Source organism: Ctenocephalides felis, unplaced genomic scaffold (assembly GCF_003426905.1).
Source record: "Ctenocephalides felis isolate EL2017-DRISC unplaced genomic scaffold, ASM342690v1 CF-g0.4_SCAFFOLD_00393, whole genome shotgun sequence".
Lineage (NCBI taxonomy): Eukaryota > Metazoa > Arthropoda > Insecta > Siphonaptera > Pulicidae > Ctenocephalides > Ctenocephalides felis.
The window spans coordinates 1-26857 of NW_020536547.1; the positions used below are offsets into that span (position 1 = coordinate 1).

The 26857-nt window shown below is 33.6% G+C and overlaps 1 pseudogene; it reads left to right on the forward strand.

The window, feature by feature from the left end:
• Positions 1-8434: 8434 nt before the first annotated feature.
• LOC113364239 lies at positions 8435-26637 on the forward strand (annotated as a pseudogene).
• Positions 26638-26857: the final 220 nt, after the last annotated feature.

Consider the following 26857-nt stretch of genomic DNA (forward strand, 5'->3'; position numbering starts at 1 on the left):
AACCTAACCCTATTTCGCACGCTAAAGCATACACTCTTGTACTTTTGCTACATATGTTTTGTTAGGACCAAAAGTGAGTGATAAAGTATTTAAATTTGCTTCGCTTGCAAAATTCACCTCGCGATCTTATAACGCCATAATGAAGATATACAAAGCAGATTATAAGGATGCATGACTGTCTTTTTCTTGCAGAGGGGAAATTTTGAACTTATATTTTACTTAAGTTTCCTAAAGTTGGTTTCAGAGATCATTCTTAACATAATAAGAGACATTAGCAACTTTCTCATCAAAGATTTTGTGTTTTTATAAAGGTTGGACACGATAGATATTTTAAACGTATTGATTAGTTTCACGCCGTAAATAGAAAATTCAATACAAAAATAATCAGAAACTTCTTAATAAAGAAAACCTGAAAAATAAGAAATCTAAAAATTAAAAAAAAAACAAAAAATGAAAAATTTGAAGAATTATTTCTAAAAATTGATAATGTTGTTGTAAGTATCATGTACTAAAGAGGCAGAATTTTGTTTAAAAACACAGAGAATTTGAAAAGATTTTTTTTTTATTTTTGAACAGCAATCAGAAGAACCCAATAGTCCTATATGCTGTTGTGCTGATTTGACTTAATACTAGTCTGTTTGACAGATGGCAGTCCAATCAGTTGTCACATTTCTATATGATATATTATTATTACAATTTCTGTAATAGGGCGAGTATTTTTATTGGTGCAGCAATGCCGGGTGAGGGCTATTTTTGCTTGGAAACATATTGCTATCTATATTTCCAAGTGAAAACCGTTGTCACTACTGCCTGACAACAGGCTGCTCGAAGTGGGTATCGAACCCGGGACCCTCTGATTCAGGTACCATCGCTCTTAACCGCTTACCTACGGGCGAGCCCAATTTGAAAAGATAAATATAGATCCAGCAAATTTTCCAAGGTCACTATTCTTTTCTTTATGTGCGTTAAGCAGGGCTTAAAGGTCCACGAATAATCAGGTTCACCACCCATATCTCAAAAACAATTTAAGAACAATTTTTAACAACAATATTTGAAAGTAGAGAGAAGTCATCTCCTTGATTCTTGCGACTTCGCTATCAGGAAAAATTTGTAACATTTATGGATCTGTCGTCGTTAGCTTTTTTAGTTGTGAGCACTTTTTTTAGTTTACGAGACCTTAATATAATTTTTAAGTATACGTTTTTTAATTGTTTTATAAAAATGTATGTAATATTAAGTTAGATTCAATAGTTTTTATATAAAACTTTTATATAAGCTTTTATGTGGGTGGGATGAAAAGGGCCAACTTACCTTTGAACCAAAGGTGTTGTAAACAATAAAATATAGAAAAAGTAAATTAAGTTAATGAAGCAATTTTGCAAAAGAGAAATTAAATAAATAATTATTTTAACTCTGCTGATGAAAAAAAAATTTGTAAAAAAAAATTACTCATAGAATTTATATTTTGCATTGGTTGAATAATGTAACTATTATTTAGTAAAATTCCTTCAAATTAATAATACAAATAAAACAATAATCTTCAATACAATTAAAGACATTGGATCTGTTCAGCCCATGACTGTCCTATTTTACCCGCCCTATGAAGTTAAAAAGACCAGGTGACAAATTTTTGAAAACCAACAAAAACAACAAATATTCTACAATATGAATTAGATGGGAGCTGTAGTGAACATAATTAGATAGTTGTTTGTTTGATATGTGTTTATTTATTGTGGTACAATTAGTTTAGTTTTGTCAATATAATTGCTCAAAGTCAAATTGGATCTTTGTGTCTTGCTCTACCCTATATATATAAATTATTCGAACATATTTTCCAGTTTTACAATAGAGGTAAAAATATCGTGAAATATATTAACTAAATAACAAGTCGATTTATACATTCAACTTCTGGTTATAAATTTGGTGTAAGTCTTGTATAACAACGAAGCAAGGAACTTTGCCAACAATACTCATGTCTTATATTTATTCTCTTTATTATTATTTTCGTCCTACGTACTTATATTTTATGCAGGGTGCTTCAAAAAACTTTTCTAATCTATTATATGGTTTATATTATTATTTTACGATACTCTAAAATCAAACTTTTGATTTTAAAAGTTTTTTTTTATATAAATTTATATATATTCGCTCGGTTTTAGTAAACATTATATAAAAGTTTGTAATTGATGATACGTAATCGTAGTCATTCTGTTATTTATCTTTTCATGTCTATGTAGGACAGTTGTAAATATATTATTGAATAAAAAAAATATCTTTTCATAACATTTATTGAATCTTTTCTGAAAACTGTACAAAGGACAAAATAGATCACCTAATCAGTAATAGTCAAAAAACCGTGGGAGTAAAACCCAGAGCAGACATATTTTGTCAATCTATTGATTAAAATAGATAATGGAGTGACACATAGAACTGTATTTTACAGGTGACCTAAAGAAAGTTCACATGTCGTATCATATCGACCTTATAAATATTTAAAATTATTGATTTGTTCACTTGTTCGGTGTAATTGTATGGGACAGATGAAATATAAATAATATCGAATTATGTATTTATGGGTTTCTATATAATTTCAATCTAATTTGTTTTCTTTATTAATAACTTTTGAATTAGTTTTGGTTAAATAGATTTAAAGCAATTTTCTAAAATCTAATAAACTAGATACAGGTGCTTGGTTAAAAAGCTCTGTAAAAGCGGAATCCAATACAGCTTTATCATAACTAATATTTTTCTATAAACCAATATTGAACTAATAGTCTAATTGTATAGAAAAATGGCTTGAAGTGTTACTGTTTTCAGCTAAATGGCTGAAGTTCGATTTGTTTCATTTATTATATTACATTTATTTATATCAATTTGCCTTCACTTATACTAGTTTTTGGAAAATATTTTTAGCAATAATTTTGTTAATTTACCAGTTATCTGGGAGAAAACTAAATTAAATGGTAATTGTAACACTAAACTACCTGCAAATACTAAAAACTGTCCTTAAATACGACGCATTTATTAATCAAAAAAATCATACAAAAAGGAACAAGTGTCACAACCGGTCCACAACCCTATGATAATTCACTATCATGACAGGCATAAACATAGGTTAAAAAACAATAGCAAAACTTTTAACATACTTTTTTGAAACAAGGTTACAAGAAATAAACCGTTCTATGGGATTACTTTCCTTCTTATAATTGATAAGTCAACATCACGACTGGTGCAAATAAAAATTTCTTCTTTGAAAACAGTCAAAAATGTTAACTAAAAATTATCAGTCAAAATATCACAGTAACTCTATATCAGTATACTGAAATCTTGTCATAATTACAATAGTGACAATCGCCTGCGCATTTTACGAGGAACCAGAAACCGCATGTTCCATCGCACTTGATCAAATTTACGCCACCCCTACTTTCAGAGTATTAGCTTCCACAAACCAGACAGAATCTATTTCTTGTCGTATTGCTTCTCCGTTTCCCTTTTTTTCATGTGTTGTTTTAGTTAATAATGCAAACTTGTTCCAACAAACATACTTCATCTTTCTCCCTTTCAAAATCAGTATAGTTTAGGTGCATAGTATTTCCTACTTTTTAAATTAGTGATAAAATTTATATACTTTATAATTAATATTCTAACCCAAAATTCATCATGATTGTTTCATCTTTTTTCATCTTTCTATCTTCTTCGATACTTCTTCCAGATTTTTCCAATTTTTATAATTTTATATTACGATTTATATTTTATATTATTTTTTTATAATTTTATATCACGGGTCGAATACATCGCAGAGACGCTTATCAGAATCATGTCTCATACACCTTTTTAAAAAATAGCATAAACAATAGAGTTGATACTTCTTCACTGTGAGAGAATTACCAAGTAGTTTTAAACAATGTTTCGAAATTCATACCTTTAAAATAATTACATATCCTGATTCGACGTTTTATTTATATTAATTTTAATTTTAATTTTTCTTTTTCTTTTAATCTTTATCTCAATTCTACCAACTATGTCCACCCTCGCAATTGTCATCTGTTTATATTTTACTATATGTACCCCTCCTCGCGTTGTCAAACCTTAAATTCTCTGGTCAGTTCGTGTGCCTTCTACCTAAATTTAACATGTAGTGCGCACATTGGTGCACATTTAGGCTTCACTCTTGCATCGGAATACGGAATTGCGAGATGTACTATACAATAAAAAATTCGTTTTAAACAAAATTATATATTGTTCCGATTTAAAATGACAAGAATTGTTTTTTTTCGTGCATTTGTGAACAATTATCATCATGAAATAATTAGGATTATTACAATTACATGTAAGTTTTTACACCATACCACTTTCTTATAAACTAGTTTTAATTAATAGTTTTAATCTGTGTTTTTAAACTAGAGTCCACTGAGGATGACACAAAACTATGTGTCGAAACGTATGGAAACAATATAAATGTTTTAAAAGTCATACAAGTTTTTAATTGATGTATTGCCCTGAAGACTGAATCTCATATATATATATATATATATATATATATATATATATATATATATCTATATATAAAAGAGGATCGCTTTATGTGCTAACACTTATAACTCACGAACGGCTGAACCGATTTAGATGAAAATTGGCAGGGAGGTAGTTTAGAGCCAGGAGAAGGACTTAGGATACTTTTTATCCCGATTTTCAGTTTAATTGATAGTATATTTATATATATAAAAAAAATACTACTAGCTAGCCCGGCCACGCGTTGCTGTGGCTCAGTAATTGGTGGCAGAGAGGTAGTTTAGAGCCCGTTTTTCATTCTAATTCAGAATTAATTATTTATAAACTATCCATGTAGTTTATTCAATCTATGATACTATATATATATATATATATATATATATATATATATAGGTGAAGTGAAGTTTATAATAATGCCGCGACCAAGACTATATATATATATATATATATATATATATATATATAAGGTGAGTGAAGTTTATAATAATGCCGCGACCAAGACTATATATATATATATATATATATATATATATAATATATATATACGAGGTCTGTTCAAAAAGTACCCGGATTTTTCGTTTTTCAAAAAAATATTTATTTATTCGTCTACATTAATGTGGTCCCCTTCAAAGTAGTCCCCCCCAGATATAATACACTTATGCCAGCGTTTTTTCCAATTTTCGAAGCACCCTTGATATTCACTTTTTGATATGTCCTTGAGCACTCTCAGCGATTCGGCCTTATTTCTTCAATCGAGAAAACCGCCGTCCTTTCATGGGTCTCTTCAACTTTGGGAATAGGAAAAAGTCACACGGAGCCATATTTGGTGATATGGAGGTTGGGGCATGACTACGGTATTGTTTTTGGCCAAAAATTACGAACAAGCAACGACGAGTGAGCAGGTGCGTTATCGTGGTGCAACAGCCATGAATTGTTTTGCCAATTGATATGCCAACTTCATCAGCAACTTCTCTAATTGTGATTCGGCGATCATTCATAACCATTTTTGCCACTTCTTTCACATTTTCATTGTTTGTTGACGTGCTGGGTCGACCGGAGCGTTCGTCATCTTCAACGTCTTCGCGGCCATCTTGGAAACGCTTATACCACTCGTAAACACTTGTTTTTTTCATAGCAGACTCACCATAGACTTTTTGTAACATTTCACACACTTTGTTACACTTTATTTCATTTTTTACGCAAAATTTAATACAAATTCTTTGACTTTTCAATTCTTCCATTGTAAAAATCGCCGAGCTCAGAAAAACACGTCGAACCTTAGCGACTACCACAGACAAAGTAAACAGTGAATATAGCTGAAAATTTCATCATACTTTAGGGGCATGTATACCAACACAATAAAAAAAAATTTTGACAATCAGACACTCCAGACCCGCGAAATTTAAAAATTCCGGGTACTTTTTGAACACACCTCGTATATATATATAAGGTGAAGTGAAGTTTAATAATAATGCCGCGACCAAGACTGAAAAAGATCATTACTTACATTTACATGTACATTTTGTTAAATAACTTATTCCCAGAATTTATCAAAGAATGGTTAGTAATATATGAAGGTACGGGGTTAAAAGTTTCACGACCAAAGTGTCAAAATCCAGTAAAGCTGAAGCATTGTTTAACAACATTATTTGAAAGTGAAGGGAGAAAGATGTATAACCAGCTATAACCTTGATTCTTATGACTTTGATATTGGGAGATAAACGGTCATCTTTGAAAATCCATAGTAAAAGTATTTTCTTCTGTTGGTAGCTTTTTAGCATTAGTTAAAAATGTAATTATTTTGTAAAATACCTTTAAAATTAAAATAAGACATTAAACCTGTTTGCCATCTGGCCGTTCCAAGTTACCCCGCCTATAGGGTAAAAAGGTCTAGATAACAAATTTTTGAAAGACAGCAAAAAAAGCACATTTTTAAAATGACGAAGTCTGTAGTTTTACTGAACGTAGTCAGCTAATCGTTCGTTTGAAATATTTTTGATTCTCTAGAAATTGTTTAGAATATACCTTACTTAGCAAAACAACGTTTGCCGGGTCAGCTAGTATATATATATATATAAACTGTTGTATAACGATTTAGGACACGTACCTATTTTCAGCTTTTTTTATTCATTCCGCATTTTCCATCCGCGCCGTAACGTTATTTTTATTCGTTTGTTTGTGTTTTTCTCGAGGATGTCGCGAACCGACCAAAACCCCTTCTAGCTTTGCTTTTGTTTGATTCTCTCAGCCGAGGAAAAGAATTTTCAACAGCCCTGATTTAAATACGCACGATGTTATAAATGGATCTCGTGCTTTGTGCTCGCCATGTAGTATTTTCTTATGGGACTTAAACAAATATGAGATTTTTGTTCGATGCGGATATCTATTTCTTTGTGGCTTTTGGCAAAAACGTATCGGAGCAGATATGCAGGAGTATTTATTTTATTAAAGTGCTATGTTGAAATTTGTGTTATTACACGAATTGGATAATACTAATATGAAATATCAATGTATGCATATATGTACATATGAAATACTTTTAGCTATCTATTTAACTTTATGCAGCTATCAAATAATACAATTTTTCTTGAATTATTTATAAAACATAGCATGCATATAGAATGTAAAACTACTGAGAATGTAAAACTCCATAGATACTGAAGGCATAATTATTTTCTACACATTTCATTAGATTCGGTTCATCTTTACATAAATTGGTGTTATAACAATGCGAACCTTCTATAAAATCGTGCATGGTCTTTCTACAAAAGTGAAAATTACTTATCGTTGTAGGGGAGACTGAGTACGGTTGTGCCAGGGTACGGTAGTGACAGCCTTAATAACATCTAAATTACACTGATTTTGAAGGAGTCATAAGTATTTTTTTAATTTCTATTTTTCTTTCGATAACTGTTACTTGTATTCCAGTAGTTAATTACCAGCAATTAGTTTTTGCGTAGATAATTTAGCTCAGTCATAACGATGATTTGCTTTTAGGTATGCGTTGGATACGGTTGTGACAAATTTCGTAGGTATGGTTGTAACATCGATTTTTTGTCTTTTTTGGATGAGGATTTAACAGATAAAGAAAAATCTTACTTAAGACAAAATACGAGAAAGGGAAAGAAAAATACCAGAACAAAAATCACAATGATTTTTTGTTGACTTCGTTTAATAAACCATCGTGGAGGTGTGGACGATTGTGACATTTGCCCTTTTCTTGCAGGTTTTGATTTTATGGCTAATCCATCGTATTTCAGGTCGGTATTTTAGTATGTTCACGTAGACAAATATTCAATTATCAAATAATTTACTTTTCTTTCAACTAATTGGTAAATTTACAAAATTATAGCTGATCTCAAAAAGATGGCACAGCCGTACCCAGTCTCCCCTACTATCAATAGACTTTATGGGTTGTCATTTTCCATCTTAGCAATATAATATTGTATGTCGATACTTATGCGACCATATTCTTGTTGTTGTGAAATTTCTACATTATAAAATATTCTAAGCAATATAGGAAAATGAATCATTTATCATTAAATAAAATATTTTTTACAGAAACTATATGAAATAGACAGTAACTGAATATAATATTTTTGTTGTGTAGAGAATGTAGTGCCAAATAGAGAAAACTGCTTTGATGTTGTAATATTGAAAGAAAGCTAAATATAAAATTATCTCAATTAATTGGTCATTAATTTATTTTTTTCATTTTATGCAGGAATATATATTAAAATTCTCCTAATAGAAAATTCAATATAAATGTGTTTAAATTACTTTCTAATATAAATGTGATGGAAAATTATAAAAAAAAAACTATGTAAATACCATAAATACAAATTTATATATACTTATATCTGCATCAGGCTATGTGGTAGTTATATTATGCTTTATTACATTTGTTTATTATTTTTTGCAGCTCCACCAGAATGCGAGGTGGGTCAGCTGACGTGCAGTCAATATATGTTTAATAAAACATACTGCATACCTCCTCATTATCGCTGTGATATGACCATCGATTGCGTCGATGGCACCGATGAAGCTGATTGCGGTAAGAAATTATTTTCTTTTTTTTTAAATTTTAAATGAAATCTTAAAAAATGCTTTTAGAAAACTTGACGTATTACAAAAATTTCAAAAAAAAAAAATTATGGGCATTACTTCTTATATCCCATTCTAATCATATTCAGTATTACACATTTTTAACTTCTCGTAGGATAAGTTATAATAATCACAAAAAATCGAAAATTAATATTTTTATATATCTATAAGTTTCAAAGCCTTCGGAACATTTCGGCATACCTGTGTGTGTGGTGCGGATACAATATTTTGTCGACGATTTCGAGAGCACGGATCAATCGATTTCGATTATTCAAAAACCGTTCTTCCTATTGATAAGGACACGTGCTGATTAGTTTTTGGCCAAGGCGGGCCCAGCCGTTTTCGAGAACAAAGCATCCGATTTCAATAATTTGAAAAACATTTTATTTGTATTAACAAGGTGAACAACTGATCAAATTTTCATGAAGGCAGATCTAGCGGTTTCGGAGATCTAGTAAAAAAAAGTACCATTTGGCGGTCAAAAATGATCATTAGACATATGCACATCAAAATATCAGATATTTTATAGAAATTTTAACAATAAGTATAAATTATGTTTACATTCCTATGGGTTCCGTTCCGTATTGTATGGGCGCTTACGTTTCTATACAATTAAAGCAGTACGATTGCTTTGAAAAAAAAGTTCAGAATTTCCAAAATATTTCAAAATAAATTTTTCTTCAAAAAGTTTTTTTTTTAAAAAAAAAAAGTAAATTTTTGTCAAAAATAGTTTCTTAAAAATCTTATTTTGTCCGAGTAAAATTTTTTCAAAAATGTGCGCCACGCTAGTTTCTTCTTGTAATACAATTTTTCACAATATCTTGTAACGCAATTGGATCAGGGTCTCTTTCACATGCGAATTAGGCATGTTACCATTACGGTTATGCACGCCGCAACTGTAAAATATTTTAAACATGTACATATTTATTTCACAATGCTTTCTCGACGGACAAAAACTCTTTAAATGCATAAATATTAAGTTGCAATTATGGCATTACAATTTAAAATTTTTTGCAACATTAATGCCTTTCATTAAAAGTACAATTGCATGTATTATATTACTCCATGTCGAAGAAAAATCACGCTTTGTGCATCGTATGATGTAAAAGAGTTTAGTAATGTGACTGGCACGAATTGCGATTAACAAAGAATTGTTTTTATTTTATTTTGTTAAAATGCGTTGCCGAACCGAACCATAAACACGAAAACGCACGTTGAGAGAGTACAACGGTCGCCGGGCATTGTTGGACAATCTACTGTTTGAATAATAATGTTTAAACAATAAACCCGGCTGCGAACAATACTTTTGTTTTGACCATTACCAATTACAATGATGTTGAATGGCCGCGGGCGATAACGTGCTATGCCAACATTGCCGGTTGTGCGACCGACGAATCGCGGTACATAGACATACTACACAGGTAGAGGTACAGAGGAGTCGGTTAACGGTATTTTTACCAATGGACAGATGCAATTATAAAGCTTAACACACTTTCTGCGGGCCGGGTATTGGTACCTGGTTTTAGGATTGTCATTCAACTGCGGGTGCGGGTATTTTCGGGTACTCGGTCGGACACGCTAGATGCGAAGAGCGAACGAAATTTCTTACTATGAGCGGTTGCAACGCTAGTTTTATATTTATTATAAAACTATAATAAAATTATAATTTATTCTTTAAGATTATTTTCGATAATTTTACGTAAATACGTATATATTACATAAATATATGGTATTTTATTAAGGACGATATGTTTTACGTCAGCATTTTTGGTAAACAAACTATTTTTTTTAATACTATATTACCATTTATATATTTTGCTATCTTTGTATTTATTGCGTTTCGATAATTCATATAATTTAATTTTCAAATACAATGTTAAAAATAAGCTATTACATTTTTACAAGCAATCGAACGTAGCTTATAAAATCATATTATTATTTATGTAATTAACTATTAGGTTTGTCACTAATTTATACACCATAAAAATTAATTTCGTATAATATTAAAAACAATCGAATTTTCAACGTAAAACTCTAGATTGTATATAGTATGATTATAAGTGATAAAGGTACTTTATACATGATTGGAGAATGGAATTACTTTGTCTAATTTACGTACCTGGCAACAGGTAATTTTATCAAATACAGTATCCGGCGAGTAATAAAACTAATTCATTAATTTACTGTTGAATGACGAATTTTCGCAATGTTTTTCAATTGTGCTTGGATTAGAGGTAATTTGAAAATGTATGATATCGTATTTTATTATCCAATTTCTTTTATTTGAAAGAATTTAATGGAATTAAATGTATTTAATAACCTGTTACTTCCTATTACCTAAATAAATCTTCAAATTTATATTTAAAATTTAATTAAAAATATTTATCATATTTAAAACAAGCATTTAAGCAAAAATAGTAAAATATAGTATTCTGATTAGAATGGCTTGCGAAGCAAAGTCAGGCTTCGTATGCAATTTAAAAATTTACTATGAAAATAGCAATAGTTTACAGAGAACTATATTAGATATATTAGAACCTTATTTAAATTTGTGGCATCATGTATACATGAACAATTTTTATAATAGTGTAAATACAAGTTTATTATTACTACAAAATAAAACTAGGATTTGTGGGACTATAAGAACAAACAAGGGCCTTCCTAAAGAATTTAAAAATTTGAAACTTAAAAGAGGACGGACAATATTTAGAAGACGCCAAGAAGTTTTGTTGCAATGCTTCAAAAAGAATAGTCCAAATGATTTCTACAATTCTAAACTTATTGCGTAAAAATGTGTAGTGTATAATCGTGTAAAAAACCTACCTATAGCAAACTTTTCTTTGTATTTTGATTAATTGATTTTTATGATTAAATTCATTTTTTTATTTCAGAGACTAAACTTATGACGTAAGAAAACGTATAGAAAATTTTTCTGTGTATTTTGTTTTAATTTTTTAGAATTAATTACATTTTTCATTTCATTGCCTAAACATATGTATCATTGCGTAATAAAATTCAACTTTATTTGCAAATATTTTACCTTCAGTATTGATAGTTTTACCTCATAATAACTTAATATTATAGTATTTACTACTGCGTTTGAATTTGGGCAGTAAGTATTGTACGTAAAAGACTTTGCTTTCATGCCATGCTTACGCATTCGCACCGTTGTAAAAACCCCGCTACGGGTACAAGTTAGCCCGAAATCTTATCCGCCGAAAGTGTGTTAAAATACATTAAAAGTAAAATTATTGATAAGCTTCTCTATTAATTTAGAAGAGCTAACGGCGGCATATGGACAGAATTTATAATCTGTAGTCTGTGCAGTAAATGGAGAGGAAAAAAGGGTATAACTTCTGATTTTTTACTGTGCTCCGATTTGCATGAAATCTGGAAAATATAACGCAAAAATTATTTTATTCTCTTTATCTTGATTATCGAATTTTTAACCCTTTTTGACCCTTAAGAACACAACCCCAAATTGTTTTCATTTTTGAACTTGAGGGTAAGAAAAACCTAATACCAAAATTTCAAGCAAATCGGAGCAAAGTAAAGAAATCAGACCCAAAACGCCCAATTGACTGGAGTAAGTAGGGCAGCTAGGTACTTGTTGTAACAGTTCTTTTTTTAAAATTGATATATCTTGTGATCCACTGATTATATTACTAAGAAATAGAGATAAATAGATGCTGTAACTATTCTTTTACCAAAGCAAGTAAAAATAATTGCTTAATTATTGTTGATTAAGTGGAAACAAGCGCTTGAACTCACTGAGCTTCCGAGACATATTAATTGGAAACACCGTACGCGTACATATTGGGCATAGTCTATTTTTCAAAACTTCAATTAATTTTTATAATTAAACTACTTCCTATGGGTCTCTAATATTCTAAGGTGTTCGGTTTGACTAAAAACTCACCATGCGAAGTTTCATCGAAATCCTTCCGAGTAACCTGGGGTTCTCTTTGCCAGCAATATTTCTATCTATTTTACTTTTTATCTAACTTCATCTATTTTAAAAATATATTTGATTTAAATTTTTACTTCCGTACCTTTTTGATATGGTTGGTATGCATGGGTACCCCCAAGATTTAAAATATCGCGACAGTTATTTTTATATATAAAAAAATGCAATTTGTACCATTTAGTTTAGCACCAGGCGCGATTCGTTTTTTTTTTGTCCAGACCATGTTACCCATAAAATGAGAAAAAAATTATGCTTGTTTCAATTCTAATTATAGTTTTAATAAAAAAAAACATTTACCGTATAACGACTATTACCGGTATAATGACCTATAGGAGATATGGTGTTTAATGGTTGAATTAATTTGTCTTTTTTGTTCTATTTTATATGATGAGAAGTTACGCATGTTGCAAATCGCTCATCGTATAAAAACTCATAAATGAGTCCCTCGCCCTAAAGCCAGTGATGCGCTCGTAAACTTTCATGAAACAATACTTAGCCGCGAGTCAAGGTGAAGTTAAATATGCATGAAACGGAGACAGCGTAAAATCATCTCAAATAATATATATTATATATACACACACACTATATATATATATATATATATATATATATATATATATATATATAGTATAATCTTTCAGGACATATAACATTTCATGATCAGTGCGGCATTATTAGGACATGGAGGAAAGGTCCCTTATTAGTTTAGTAAATTCCAAAAAAAATTTATTTGCACTAAATATTCCATAACTATTTCCTCGGTGGGGGGGTAATACTATTTAAACCAACTTACCTATATATTATGCGGTAGCGATAATAAATGAAAATAAGCCCATTCGGGCACAGTAGTGTGAAATGACAATGGAAAACCTCTCACACTTCGATTCGTTTCTTCTCTCAATAGAGTTGGTGTTCAATTCAGCTTATTGACCTGTCCTAGGGCAGTACTACCTGTTATTATTTACCTACGCATATGTAGAGGTAGTAGAATGACTGAATCAATAACCTACTGTATCATCCATCGTAAATATCGATCTAAAAAAATTTTGCTGTCGATTTTCGTGAAATTGCCCTTATTATACAGTTCAGTAAAAACATACATTATAAATTTCTTTCAATTTATTATCAAATTCATTTTTTTACTATTCCAGCGTATCGCAAATGTCAGACCGACGATTTCCATTGCGGTCCAGCGCCTTCAACTGCTGCGTCGACTTCGATTCCATCAACAATGATGGCGACGACATCATCCGATCTCTGCATACCTAAAGAGAAACGTTGTGATGGTTATTTAGATTGCAGGTATTGTTACATTATCTATATATTTAGTAAAATGGTATGCATTGTGATATTATGTTGATATGAAAATGATATATCAAATAGCATATCATGGTTTCCATATTAATTTTTTTATTCGTATATTGATTTTTCATTTGTTTTCTTAGATATTACTGTAAACATAAATTGAGTTGTTTAAGAAACGGAATAAAATAAATAGAAAATTATTAATTTCAAGAGTTTTGTAATACAAGTTCTAGTGCTTCTTATTTTAAAAGACTTCTTATTGAACTGGTATATAAAGAAAGAAAATGTACTTTTTTATTGAATATTCTAATAGTGTTTTACGAATAAATAAATACATTCATAACCATATTTTATTTTAGGAGCGGGAGGGACGAAGAAAATTGTCCAGCAGGAAGCGGTCAACCTGGTGTAGTTATGGGCGTAGCTTGTACTTTAGAACAATTCAGGTGTTCTAATGGTCAAAAATGTGTTGAGTCATCTGCTAAATGTAATCACAGGGACGACTGTGGCGATGGAAGTGATGAACAAGGATGCAGTAAGTTCTCCCATGATTAGCATGATTATGTAAACAAAATGTTCTAAATTTTTAAAACAATTGAGCTGATGTTATACCGCATTTAATTACAATATTTACTATGAAGAACTATGGAAATTTTGTAAACTGTCCAACATATTAAAAAATAAACAAAACTTACAAAAGTAAATGAATATTAAAAAATAGAAAAATTAGAAAAAAATGATCATCTGGAAATTTTTGAATTCAAGTTTTAATAAAATAAAGATTTTGTATTTAAAAAAAAATATTCCTTAGAATATCTCTAGAGCCCTAGTGGTTGCATGATATGGTCGCTATTACAGGTATTATAAATTGTAATTAAAGTAATTTGTGCAAAGCTGCCGGTTAATCCAAACTAAATTACGCAGAGCAGGAAGAAAGGACATTTCTTTTCTTGCCGCTTCACGAAGCTTATTCCTTCTACTTTCTTAATTGCTTAAAGTAGATTGCAATATGTGAAACGGCTACTGGTACATTCATTAAGAGCCAGTCTTTTAATAGTCACCTTAAATGCCTCTTCGAGTTTTAAATAGTATATATTAACATTTGAAAATGCCTTGTAAAATCGAATGGTAATAATTCAGCTAATTTTTAATTCAGCTAAGAACAAGTGCATCAACATATTATTCAAGAAGACCATTCAAGTTGAATAACTTAAATACTGTTTTATAATGTACTATTTAGATTTTCCACCCTGTCATGCCGGTCAGTTCCGTTGCGCAGATGCGCTCTGCATACCTGCATCATTTCATTGTGACGGATATCATGACTGTTCCGACGGATCTGATGAAGCTAACTGCACTGGATCGGCTGCTTGTCCTGGAGATAAATTTCTGTGTCCACAGAGTTCTCAGTCCGGCAGTAACTCAGCTCTGCAACCGAAATGCATCGCACGAACGCAGCTTTGTGATGGCAAACGAGATTGTGAAGATGGAGCTGACGAGGAAGCTGCGTGCTGTGAGTTGAAATAGGATTATTTATTTTATTTTTGTATTGTTACCAAATTAAATTTATATATTTGACTAAGTGTTCTACCTAGAATTTAAAATAAAATAACATATCACTAAAATGAGTATTGCTTCAAATGAGTGTTGCCGGATAAAGTCAATATCAAATTTTATTCGATTTATCATATTTATTATTTTATCGGAATAAGAGGAAGCTTAAATTTACATAATAAATAGTTTCTATTTGATATTGAATATCGCTACTTTTATTCATTACAGCTACGGCATCATGTCCCGCACTGGGTTGCGAACACAAATGCGCGGCGTCTTTGACTGGTGGGCGTTGCTATTGTCCTGCTGGAAGGGCATTGAATATAGCCGATAATCGCACATGTTCAGATTTGGATGAATGTTCTGAATGGGGAAAATGCGATCAGCTTTGCGAAAATACAGACGGAGGATTCCGGTGCAGTTGTGCCCATGGATATATGTTAAGAAATGGCGAAGGAAACGGTTAGTAATAGTAATAATTTTATAATAATACAATTAATTACGAACTTGTTTTTCATCTTTATAGGTGGAAGATGTGCGGCTCCAGATTCAGGTTCTATGGAGTTGATATTTGCACACGAACGAGCAATTTTGAGAATGTCTCATTTAGGACAGGACGCAGTAAGTATAAAATATAATCTTATATATTATATATAGTTTTGCATTATAATAACTCAACCAGTCATTGATTTCAAAACGTAATTAATTGGTTCGGTTTAATTATTATTCTATTTACGTGAATATTAATAGTATGTTCTATTTTATAGGTCAGCATAGCAAATGCAACTGGTGCCAGTGGTTTATCATTTCACTACGAGCGCAATATGTTATTCTGGTCGGACGTAAAAACGCGAAAAGTTCACGCGCAAACACTAAACGGTGCATCATTTGCGTCTTTTACGTCTGGTGATAAAGATATTGCTATTCCGGGAACATGGTCACCTGTTGCCATAGCAGTCGATTGGGTTGGAGACAAATTATATGTGGCTGACAGTGTTGGTCAAAAAGTTGATGTTTTTGAATTTGATGGTCATTGGCATGCTGTCGTCCTTGGATCAAACTTAACCAGTCCTGCAGACATCGCTTTAGATCCTACGTCTGGACTAATGTTTGTTGCTGATGGTGGGCACGTTCTAAGAGCTCATATGGATGGTACGCATGCTCGCAGCATTGTTTCAGAAGCGGCTTACAAAGCTTCGGGTGTTGCTGTGGATGTCATAGCAAAGAGAGTGTTTTGGTGTGATTCGTTATTAGATTATATTGAAACTGTAGATTACGATGGCAACAAGAGAGTTATGGTATTACGTGGTCAACCCGTTCCAAGTCCATCTAGATTAGCGCTATTTGAGAATCGAGTATTTTGGACTGACGGTACAAAGCAAGGTGTTATGTCCGTAAATCGGTTTGAAGGCACGCCTAGCATCCTAGCAATTTATAAATCAAAAGAGGTTCGTGATCCTAGGGCTGTTATAGCAGTTCATGCTTTGAGCCAACCGAAGGCAGCATCTCCATGTGGCAATAATAATGGAGGTTGTCAACAAATGTGTGTTGTAACCGCGATATCATCAGATCAAAGTTCACCTGCTCCGCTCGGATTCAGATGCGCATGCCATACTGGCTGGAAATTAGCTTCAGACTTAAGAAATTGTAATCTCGTAACAGAATTTCTCATGTACTCTCAGCAACGTTTCATCAAAGGCAAAGTTTTGGACCCTGTTATCGAAGGATTTAGCGATGCAATCCTACCAGTTGTATCAAGGAGAGCTAGGTTTGTTGGTTTGGACTTCGATGCAAGAGATCACCATATTTATTATTCTGATGTTCTTCAAGATGTTATATATAGAGTTTACCGCAACGGAACTGGTAGAGAAATTGTGCTAGCTTCACAAAATGAAGGAGTGGAAGGCTTAGCAGTTGATTGGGCATCTAAAAATCTTTATTATATAGACAGTCGTAAAGGAACTCTAAATGTCTTATCAACTAGAAATGTTACACATAGACGCACGTTACTACGAAATTTGAAGCGCCCAAGAGCTATTGTAGTTCATCCTAATCGAGGTTACATATTTTTCTCTGAATGGGATCGTCCAGCAAATATTTCAAGAGCCAATAGTGATGGCACAGGATTGATTGTGTTTAAAAATGTGACATTAGGCTGGCCTAATGGTTTATCAATTGACTTCAAAGAAGATCGTGTATATTGGTGTGATGCTTTATTAGACCATGTGCAACATTCGAATTTGGATGGTACTGATGTTAAAACTGTGAACTCTAGATTAATCAGACATCCATTCTCTATAGTCATTCATAATGAATGGATGTATATAACGGACTGGAGGCTAGACGCTATAGTGCGCTTACATAAGTTAACTGGTGAGCAAGAAGAAACAATGGTGAAAGAACCTCAAACTAATCGTCTATATGGTGTTAAAGTCTATAGTGAAGCAGTGCAAGTGGTTGATCGTAATCAACCTTGTTCTATTGACAATGGTGGCTGTGATAAAATTTGTTTTGCTGTACCAAGAAATGACACAAAAGGAACATTAATGGCTCAGTGTGCATGTCCCTATGGTGAAAGAATTTCAGAAGTCGATGGAAGAACGTGTCAAGCTGATCCGAATGCAGAACCACCAGTACAAGCTTGTCCAAATTCATGGGACTTCACATGTAATAATCAGCGTTGTATACCTAAATCTTGGGTTTGCGATGGTGACAATGATTGTCTGGATAATAGTGATGAGGAACAGAACTGTACTAGTTAGTATACTTTTCAACATTTCAGTAATCTTCACTATCTTTACTATCATTATTTAATTTGTCACATAAATGATAAAAATTACTAGGTTCATTATTATTCATATACATATTCATATATCTATATATTGTATCAGTGTTTAAAATATTAATATTTATTTACAGAACCTACATGCGGTGCTAACGAGTTTCAATGCAAATCCGGGCGATGTGTACCCCTTACATTTAAATGTGATGCTGAAAATGATTGCGGTGATTTTTCGGATGAAACTGGTTGCGTAAATCTTACATGCAGTTCTTCACAATTTGCATGTGATAACGGACGTTGTATTCCAAATACTTGGAAATGTGACAGTGAAAATGATTGTGGTGATGGTTCCGATGAAGGCGATTTTTGCGCAGAAAAAACATGTGCTTACTTCCAATTTACATGTCCTCGTACAGGGCATTGTATACCGCAATCATGGGTTTGTGACGGAGATGACGATTGTTTTGATAAGCAAGATGAAGTTGATTGTCCCCCTATAACATGCTTACCGAGTCAATTCAAATGTTCTGATTTGAGGCAATGTGTTCAAGAAGCATATAAATGTGATGGCATACCTGACTGTAACGATGGCAGTGATGAATTAGGTTGCCCTTCAATCGCACCTGATAGGTGCAACGATGAAAAACAATTCCAATGTCAAAGCTCAGGCATATGTATTCCAAGAACTTGGCATTGTGATGGTACACCAGATTGTGATGATCATTCAGATGAACCACCTTCGTGTGGGCAAGTTGATTGCGCTCCTAACTTTTACAAATGCAATAACTCTCAATGTGTTTTCAAAGCATATATTTGTGATGGAAAAGATGACTGCGGAGATGGTTCAGATGAAAGTGCTGAGCACGCGTGTGTTCCTCCGCCATTTAGATGCCCATCTGGGCAATGGCAATGTCCGGGAGTCACAAATAGATGTGTTAATATGACATCTGTTTGTGATGGTAAACAAGACTGTCCTAATGGTTCAGATGAAGGCCCGGGTTGTGACTTAGCGGAATGTATGCATCAAGGCGGATTATGTTCAAATGGATGCAAACAAACACCATTAGGGGCTATGTGTTTATGTCCACATGGTGAATCCCTGGGCAATGATTCATTTACATGTGAAGATATCAATGAATGCTGGCCACCTGGTATTTGTTCTCAAACATGCACAAATGTAAAATCTTCATATTATTGTTCATGTACTGATGGCTACATTCTAGAACCAGATAAACATTCTTGCAAAGCTGTGAATCACTCTGCTGCTTTCCTAATCATTTCCAACAGACACTCTATATTAGTAGCCGATCTTAAAGAACAAGGGTTGGAACGTGTTCCTATTATTGTAGAAATGTCGTAGCTACGGCGTCAAATATGCATACTGGTACAATCTTTTGGAGTGACATGAAATTAAAGAAAATATCTCGACTGGATCGAGGTAGCGAACCACGAGAAGTAATGTCAACTGGTCTAGACTTAGTGGAAGGACTCGCATATGATTGGGTCGGTGGTAATTTATACTGGTTGGATAGCAAATTAAATACAATAGAAGTTTCTAAAGAAAATGGTTCTAATCGAATTGTGCTTGTTAGAGAAAATATTACTCAGCCCCGCGGCATGTGCTTGGATCCTACACCAGGTACAAGATGGTTGTTCTGGACAGATTGGGGAGAAAATCCTAGAATTGAACGTGTGGGTATGGATGGCACAATGAGATCTACTATAATAAATACCAAAATATATTGGCCTAATGGCTTAACGCTAGATACTGCTAATAAACGCGTGTACTTTGCCGATTCTAAATTAGACTTTATTGATTTTTGTAATTACGATGGTACTGGAAGGCAACAAGTTTTATCGGGAAGTCATTACTTGTTACATCCGCATTCCTTGTCCTTATTTGAAGATACGTTATATTGGACCGATAGGCAATTAAATAGAGTTCTATCAGCACACAAATTTAAAGGTACAAATCAAACAGTGGTTTCTCATTTAATATCTCAACCATTATCTATACATGTTCATCATCCTTCGTTACAACCTATGTCAGATAATCCATGTATCAAAGCCAGCTGCCAACATATATGCTTATTAAGTCCATCTGAGGCAAAAGGATATGCATGTAAGTGTAAACCTGGCTATAAGCTTATATCTGAAGGTAAATGTACAGAAGAAGACACTGCGTATTTGATGGTTATGAAAGGAACTCAAATCATTGATGTACCTTTAGTAAATAGTGATTCTAGAGCAGGTACAATGTCTCCAGTTGTTGGTATTGAAGGAGGAACCGGGTTAGACTTTGATAGAAAAGGCGAGACGTTATACTGGGTACAAGGAAAAGAAGAAGATGATGAAAATTGTACCATTTATACAACACCTTATGGAGGTGGAAATAAAACAGAATTTCTTGGAGTTAACACTGGTATTATAGGAGCTCCATTTGCTATTGCTTTTGACTGGCTTGGTAGAAATCTGTTTATTGCCAATAAAATTGCGGGCAATTTAGAAGTTATTAAAGTTGACGGTAAAGTAAAACATAGAAAAGTAATTCTGGCTAATGACGGAAATGCTACGTCTGTAGCTAAGCCGAGAGCTATGTGTTTAGACCCATCGCAAGGCAAACTTTACTGGATAGATGAGGGCGGTTTCGGTGTTCCTTCCAAAGTTGGCAAAGTCAATATGGACGGTACAAATTCGATTGTTTTAATAAAAGATGTAGAAAGACCTGAAACTATAACTATAGATCTTGAAACTAAAATGCTATATTTTAGCTCCCAGCATCCCCCAGCCGTTATAGAGATGAACACTAACGGTGACGACCGGCGAACGTTGCTTTCTGAGAAAAATGATATTGCAAGACCTAAGTCATTAGCAGTTCTTGATCGTAGGCTATACTATTTAGATCCACTTCATGAAAAAATTGTGCGAGTGGATTTACCAAATGGTGATCATCCAAAAATAATAATGGAAAATGAAGCTGATTTACGATCACTTACAATGTTTAAGAAAAGATCTTTCAGTCAGCATCCTTGTTTAGTAGATAATGGAGGTTGCGAACAATTATGTATCCCAGCTGAATCAAATTCAAGAGTATGCGCCTGTAGTATGGGACACAAGAAGGAAAATGAAGTAAGGTGTAAACCTTATCGCACATTCGCTGTCGTTGCACAATTAGATGTTGCTAGAGGATATAGTTTAGAAGATAGTTCCGAAGCCATGCTGCCTATTTCTGGACCAGGACATCATATTTTACATGTTGATATTTTATATAAAGAAAATTGGATATATTGGGTAGAATTCAATAGGGGTCAGTGGAATGGAATATTCAGAGTACGTCCTAATGGTTCAGAATTGCAACAAATAATAAAGGATGGTATAGGAAGTAATGGAATCAGAGGTTTAACGATTGACTGGATTGCTGGTAACATGTATTTCACAAACGTCTTTCCGCATGAAAACTATGTAGAAGTTTGTTGGTTAGATGGAACTAATCGAAAATTACTAGTCAAAACGACAACCGATGCGCCTAGAGAACTGGCTGTAAATCCATTAAAACGAGTGCTCTATTGGATTGATTATGGCCAATACCCAAGAATTGGAAAAGCTTTGTTAGACGGTTCTAATTGGACTCCATTGGTTACATCAGGTATATCGAATCCACGTGATTTGACCATTGACATGTTAACGCACGATGTATATTGGGTTGACTCCAAACTCGATATGATTCAAAAGGTGTCATATAGTGGTGGCAATAGACAAGTAATTCGAAGAAATTTACCAAATCCAATGGGTTTAGCAATTCATGTGGTTGATGTTTATTGGGTAGATAGAAATTTGCAAACTGTATACAAAGCTTCTAAATTGCCTGGAAATACGACTTTACCGGAAAGAGTTAGAATAATTTAGATAAATTGCGAGACATTTCAATATTTGAACGCATCAAACAACCTTTGAGGAATTACATCCATGTTTGAAATTGGAGTTGGCGGTTGCGAACAACTTTGTTTGTGTGCATGCCAAGAGAATCGTCAAGACGCTCCTTGCTTTCAAATAGTGAATGTGCAATTGGAAAACTCGCTGCCGATGGTAAAAATGTTAAACTGTGAACGAATATATTGTGTTTTCAAACAAGAACTGAAATTAGAGGTGTTGCTCTGGACCCTAAATCGAATAGTGGTTGGCCATTCGCTCCACTTGTAAGTATATCATAATAGATCAAAAAAATGATAATTGAAAATTTAACTTTTTATTTACAAATTTTCAACAAGTTGTTATATTAGTATAAACTTTTTAATAAATTTTATATAGTATCAACAATAATTGATTTACAAATGAATTTTTTCCAGGGAAATCTTACAAATGTTGTTGGATTAGATTTTGATTATGCAGATCATAAACTATTTTTCACGCAAATTCGACCATGGGCACGTATTGGTTGGTTACCAAGCGATAATCCATCTTCTTCAGAAATGCAAACCATTCTAAATAAGGGTATCAATCCAGAAGGAATTGCTTATGATTGGACACAGAAGAAAATTTATTGGACCGACAGTTCCAATAATTCAATTTACGCAATGAACACTGATGGTTCAGAACTAGTCATGATAGCCAGAGTCGAGAGACCTCGTGCCATAATATTAGATCCCTGTAATGGATCACTGTACTATACTGATTGGGGAAGATTTGGAACATCAGGTAAAATTTTCAGAACTACGATGGCTGGATCATTGAAGAAAGCGATTGTGGACACCGATTTATCTCAACCTAGTGGACTTGCCATCGATTACGAAGAACGCATGTTGTACTGGACTGATGCGGTCCGCGAAAAAATTGAAAGATCAGACTTAAATGGCGGAAATCGAGAAGTGTTAATTTCTGCTACAATTTATCCATTTGCAATAACGGTATTCCGCGAACACATATACTGGACCGTGATTGAATGATTGCAGAGGAAAGATAATAGAGCAGAAAAGACTGAATGATTCCATATGATGATACATTGTTAAACTGATGGATCTCCTAGGTATAACATATTTACTCTCTCACTAGCAGGTGTGTCAGGTAAATCATGCATATCATAATGGTGGTTGCGCCCAAAGCTGCCACCCTGGCATGAATGGTACCGCCGAATGTAAATGCGATGAGAATTCTAAATTGGTTAATGAAGGAAGAATGTGCGTTGCTAAAAACCTCACATGTGATTCCAGTAAATTTTATTGCAAGAATGGAAAGTGTATATCAAGGATGTGGTCTTGCGATGGCGATGATGATTGTGGTGACAAATGAGTGATGAAGATCAAAATTATTGCAGTAGTATTTTGGTTTATACTTCTTCGAAATATTTTTGTTGTAACTTTATTATGAACTAAAATATAAAATTGACTAAGTTATTACCACTTGATATCAATTTTGTATTCATTTAAACTTAAAAAGTAGATAAATAACAAAATATGAATTATTTCAGCATTCCACTCATGCTCTCCGAACGAGTTCCGTTGTGCAAATGGTCGCTGCATATTTAAGTCCTGGAAATGTGATCACGAAAACGATTGCAAAGATGGATCTGACGAGGTCGGTTGCACATATCCTCCATGTGCTGATGGCGAGTTCACTTGCGCGAACTCACGATGCATTCCGATGTCACAGGTCTGCAATGGAGTAAATGACTGTAAAGACAACGTAACCTCTGATGAAACTCATGAACGGTGCCCACAAAATACTACTTGCGCAGCTAATCACTTAAAATGTAAAAATACCAATATTTGTGTCGAACCCTACTGGTTGTGCGATGGAGACAATGATTGTGGAGATAACAGCGATGAAGATCCTTTACACTGCGCGCAAAGAACGTGTCCTCAGAATAGTTTTAGATGTCCGAACCATAGATGCATTCCTGCAACATGGTATTGTGACGGCGATGACGATTGTGGAGATGGATCTGATGAACCACCAGAGTATTGCAAGAGTGAAGGAAGAACTTGCTTCGGTGATTTATTCACATGCGATAATGGAAACTGCATACCTCGAATTTATATCTGTGATGGAGATAATGATTGTTTGGATAACAGTGATGAAGATGATCGTCATCAATGTAATGACAGAAAATGTGACGATGAAACAGAATTTACTTGTACAGAAAATAAAGCCTGGGGACGAGCGCAATGTATACCACGAAAATGGCTCTGCGATGGTGATCCTGATTGTGTCGATGGAGCCGATGAAAATACAACTACTCATCATTGTCCTAGTCCACAGCCTTGCGGGGAAGAACAGTTTGCTTGCGAAAATGGCAGATGTATCAATAAAGGTTGGTTATGCGATCACGATAATGATTGTGGTGACGGTACTGATGAGGGTAAATTCTGTAATTCGCAATACAAAACATGTTCAACTCAAGAATTCACGTGCCAAAATTTCAAATGCATCAGAAGTCAATATAGATGCGACGCGAGAAGAAGATGATTGCGGTGACAGATCTGATGAAGTTGGTTGTAAGAAAGAGAATGCAACTTGTGCTGACCCTACACAATTCCAGTGTCAGAATGGTCAATGTATTGATTACCATCTCGTTTGCAATAAAGTTTCAGACTGTAAGGATGATTCCGATGAGCCTCTTCACTGTAACGTCGATGAATGTGCCAAAGTAGAAATACATCAGTGCGGCCATAAATGTGTCGATACTGAGCTAACGATATTACTGCGATTGTAATCAAGGTTATAAACTATTAAGCGACGGTAAAGCTTGTGCCGATATCGACGAATGCCTTGAAACGCCTGGAGTTTGTTCACAGCATTGTTCAAATACTCCTGGTGGTTTCTACTGCAAATGTGTGAAAGATACTATGAACGTCAGTTAGATGAACATACTTGTAAGCGAAAAGACAACACAGAACCATGGCTGATATTTACTAATAAGTACTATGTACGTAATATGTCGGTAGATGCAACTAAATATAATGTGATGCACCAAGACTTAATGAATGTTGTGGCTGTAGATTTTGACAACGCCGATAAAAAAGTTTACTTCTGTGACGTCACGGCAAAAACAATCTTTAGATCAAACTATTTCTCTGAAGTATCTGAGAAAGAACCTATTGTGCGACACGATTCTCACGGTTTGGAAGGTATAGCTATCGATGGATTGGTAGAAAATTATATTGGTTGGATCGGCATTCGAAGAATCTAGATGTTGCAGAATTAGATGGCACCAGAAGGAAAACTTTGAAAAACTGGTATAGCGGATCCTAGAGCTTTAGTTGTACATCCTGGCACTGGATACTTGTATTTCACTTCATGGCATTTGCAAGCCTATATTGCCAAAATGGGTATGGATGGATCTAATTTCACTAGAATTCTAACATGGGAAGATGATATCGCTTGGCCAAATGCTTTAACGATCGATTATTTCACCGACAGAATTTACTGGGCAGATGCGCATTTAGATTATATAGCATTTTCTGATTTAGAAGGACGACATCGACATATTGTTTTATCTGGAAATAAAGTTCCACATGTATTCGCTCTTTCAATCTTTGACGATACACTTTATTGGACTGATTGGAATATTAAAGCTATTTTGAGTGCCAACAAATTTAGTGGGCTGATATCGATTAGAATAAAATATACTACACGACCCTACGTTCATATTTTATTGTTCATCTCTTTACGTCAAATTACATACACAAACCCTTGTGGTACTAACAATGGAGGTTGCACGCATTTGTGTTTGATTTCACCGCCACTTGAATCCAGCTATTTGAACGTCGAGGGCTACACTGAGGATGGTGCCACAGGATATAGATGTGCATGTCCGAACCAATTTTACTTGGCGAGAGATATGAAGACATGCATTGCCAATTGCACAGAAGGACAGCATAGATGCGGCGGCAATGATGAAAAATGTATACCGTGGTTCTGGAAGTAAGTTATTTAATAAAGATTCAATCAATAGATTTTATTCAAATAATTATTAAACTGAAATTATTATATTTGAATCTTAAAAGTTTTATTAAACTATTTTTGTTGAAAAAATTTGAAATACATTCGATAAATTCAGTTGCGGTTTATCTTATATGATTCAATTGCATGCAAAACATAATATAACTATTTTGATAACTTCAATAGATGTGATGGTGAAAAGGACTGTCGCGACGGTTCGGATGAGCCGTCTACTTGCCCAGCTCGTACATGCCGATCTGGTTCCTTCCAGTGTCGGAATGGCAATTGCACGCCCTCAGTAACAATTTGCGATGGCGCTGATGATTGTGGTGATTTCTGACGAACAACATTGTGACTTACCTTGTCCAGAACATGAATTTAAATGCAAATCCAGTGGACGTTGCGTATTAGACAGCTGGCGTTGTGACGATGAGATGCTGATTGTAAGGATGGCAGTGATGAAGATCCGGCTATGGTAAGTAAATATCAATAAGCATTATTTCTGAGAATCACGGTGATTTTAATTCTTGTTTTTGAAAATAAAATTCAATTGTCTAAAAATTTATTAAAACTGTGTAAGTTGTTGTTATCAACTATATATGTTTAAAAATGCAACAAACGACAAAGCAGGAACATGTTATTATGGTTTATTTATATTTAATGTTTAATTAGTGAGTATGGTTTATTTCTTTGCG